The sequence below is a fragment of the Nematolebias whitei genome, chromosome 19 (assembly GCF_014905685.2).
Source record: "Nematolebias whitei isolate Nwh7 chromosome 19, NemWhi1, whole genome shotgun sequence".
Taxonomy (NCBI): domain Eukaryota; kingdom Metazoa; phylum Chordata; class Actinopteri; order Cyprinodontiformes; family Rivulidae; genus Nematolebias; species Nematolebias whitei.
This window is the reverse complement of record NC_056516.1, coordinates 39,259,542-39,262,737: the sequence shown is the minus strand read 5'-3', so window position 1 is coordinate 39,262,737 and position 3,196 is coordinate 39,259,542. Positions and strand designations below refer to the sequence as shown.

The 3,196-nt window shown below is 49.6% G+C and overlaps 1 protein-coding gene across 2 annotated transcripts in view; it reads right to left on the bottom strand.

The window, feature by feature from the left end:
• The window catches only part of atp9b (ATPase phospholipid transporting 9B), a 39,831-nt gene that overhangs the window by 10,538 nt on the left and 26,097 nt on the right, over window positions 1-3,196 (bottom strand). The gene's annotated exons all lie outside the window — the stretch shown is intronic.

The following is a 3,196-nucleotide window of genomic DNA, read 5'->3' as shown; positions in this document are numbered from 1 at the left end:
CGCCGACTCGGCACCTGAACGCCGACTCATCACCTGAACGCCGACTCATCACCTGAACGCTGACTCAGCGTTCACGCTGTAGCGTGTTGCCTGTTGTTACGAGGATACAAGTGTCTGTATTTCAATGCACGTTAGTGAAATCGTTCATTGGTCCGTGGACGTATGAACATGTTTCATCGTCTCCGATGGTCGATCAGCTCCGACACGACCACCAGCTTGTGGTGATTAGTGAGCAGGAGGCCCACAGCTGCGCTCCACTGAAGCTACAGATTTTACTTAAATTTTAACCCTCAGTCCTGGCAGGAGCTGCAGGGAGCGACAGTAAAGATGGCAGCTTTAACCGACAGTGACGGAAGGATCTATAGAGAAATCATTAGGCCAGCGTCCCTGACTAATTTATATTTAATCATTCAGGAGCTGCTTCTGTCCAACAGGGAGCAACATTCCAGCCTCAGCAGTCAGGAACCCCTGGTGTAAGAAGAAAAACTAAAACTATCTACATGAAAAAGTAGATTTAAACTGTTCTGAATGAACCAACATTACCTTCACCACTGGTGGAAAGTAACAGGTTCACCAACCCAGGAACCACCAAGGATCCTGTCTGTGTCCACCAGAGTCCCTGTCCACAGCAAAGCCTGTATTACATCACCATGGACTGAGAGGATCAAGAAAGAAGCTCCAAACCTTTAGACTGAAACAAGAAGCTGTCCACATGGACAAGACAGATGTCTTCTGGAGAAACGTGAGACAGGAAGGACATTTGGAGGACTCAAGGTGAGGCTTTCAGACTTCAGAACACCAAACCAACTGTCAGGCATGGTGGCGGTATCATCATGCTGTGGTACAATAAGAGGAGGACCGTTTAAATTCTTCAACTTCACCTCAAACAAACAACTGGAAGGTTGAAACTTGGACACAGTTGGGTCCAACTGGACCACGATCCCAAACACACCAGAACTGGTTTCTGATGGACAAATCAGGTTTGATACGGTCCTGACATCAACCAGACTGAAAACTGGTGGACTCCGATTAAAAGCTGGGTCCGTGAAGGAAACCAACCTGAGCTCTACCGTCCAGGTAAAGAAGATCAGGTCCAGTATCAGCCAGAAATCTGCCAGAAGCTTGGTGGAGACAGGACTGAGGTCCAGGTGAGACTCAGTAAGACTTTTAACCAAATATTGGTGTGAGGGGGTGTTTGGCTATACGTGTTTGAGACTACATGAACCTGACCACACCTGTGCTCCCATATCCTGCTTTTAAAAACCACTGAGGACCAAAATAACGCTTCACATAAATCATTAAGAGTAAACTTCTTCTGACATCCATGAGTGGCTGGAAACCTCCGAGGAGGTCCGATCAGCGCTTCGGCTGTAAATGTGAGTTTTTCATTAGCCGAGATGAGCCACGAGGGCGTGCAGCAGATGGTCTGAGCCCGGAGCAGCTGTTTGGAGCTGGCTGAGAGTGAACAACATCGTTGTGTTCAGACCGCCGGCCGATCTGGGAGGAAAACACTTGCGTACAGTACGAGGAGTCCCTGAGGGACGCAGCGGGATGAATGAACAATGCACACTCCTCTTCCTTCACTTAACAAGAAACACGAAGAACAGGAGAAGAGTGCACGGACAGGAAGTGAAATATGGATCGTTCATCAAACAAACACTTTTGTGATGAAAGTAAAAAAGACAACACGGTGCAGCAGTGGTCAACTCTCAGCCACAAGGCCACAGGTTCGCTTCCTGGCCTATTTGTGAGGAGTTTACATGGTCTCTCCGTGCACGTGTGGATTTCTTCCCACAGATCAAAAACATGCATTCTTGGTTCATGGGTCTAGACTAGGTGTGAGGGAGCATAGTGGTTAGACCCATTTGTCTTTGTGTCCCTGTGATGGACTGGAGACATGTCCAGGTGTCCCCCGCCTCTCGCAGTGACTGCTGGAGACGGACTTCCTCCCCTTCAGACCCAGAGAGGAGAAGCAGGTGAAGAAAACGGATTGATGGAGAAAATAAAACATCTTAATGAAGTTCAGTTCCACAAACATCACATTCTGAGCTTTCCATTGACTTAGGAAAATAATAAGGCCTGGAACCAGTCCTGGACCTGGACCTGCCACCTGCAGAAACTGGTCTAGTTTCTGTGCCAACAGTAAGGAGACGTGTCTCTGCTGCACGGCAGGTTCCTGCAGTCACGGTTGGCTTTAACCGCTGAGATCTTCAGCAGCTTCCTTCCACCTACTGACCACCATCGGCCTCCCTCGTGTCCCGTGTGACGTCCTGGTGCCACAGGCCGCCCTGCAGGCCTGGACCCTGTAAGAATGAGCCCGGTCCAGGACTTCTGTGTTACTCTGTCCTGCCTGTCAAGAGTGTGGAAGCTGTTGGGCTGATTTTGTTGCTGAGGGTTCAGGGTCCAAGTGTCTCTTCCATCCAGCAGAGTGCTGTTGATGCAGGCTCAGTAGATCTGGTCTTTGGTGTGAACCATCAGTAGACCTGGTCTTTGGTGTGAACCGTCACATTGCTGTGTTCCCCTCTCTTGGACAGGCCGGGCACCACCGAGGCAGCCCTTTGTAGGACGAGTGCTCAGTTCTGGGTCAAGTGAGGCTGTAAGAGACTGTGGACCTGAGGTATGCACAGATGTAAACACCAGAGTCTTGTTGTTCATAGAGAAGCAGAGTGGGATCTCAACTCTTGACCCATGACGTTGGTCTTTTCAGTGTTGAGGGCGGAGTCATTACGGGTGTGTGAGAACTCATCCATCAGCTTCTGTGTGGGAAGCTGCGTAATCTGAAAATGGCACCATCTTCAAGAGCCTGTTAGTCTTGAAGAGCAGAAGAGCAGGAGGAAAATGTTCTGTGTGGAGGTAGACCTTCAGGACATCAAGCAGACTGAGCCCTGCATGCTGTCATGAACCAAGACCTTCTGAAGATCAACAAAGATGAGACACGGAGGCCTGCCCTGCTCCTGCAGCCAACACCTGAGGGAATATATCTGATGACCGTGAGTTTGGCAAAAGAAAAAAACAAACTTGAAGGAGCTCAAACTCTTTAGGGACTTCTTGAGAACCTTGCACAGCCCTGATGTACCGAGAGCCAGTCGGGTGCTCGAGCTGCTCCTCTGAAGAAACAAAGAACTTCCAGCTGGACCCTCCATCAGCTCAAGACGTCCACTCCATCCTCCTCTTCCTCAGACTGAAGACGTCCACT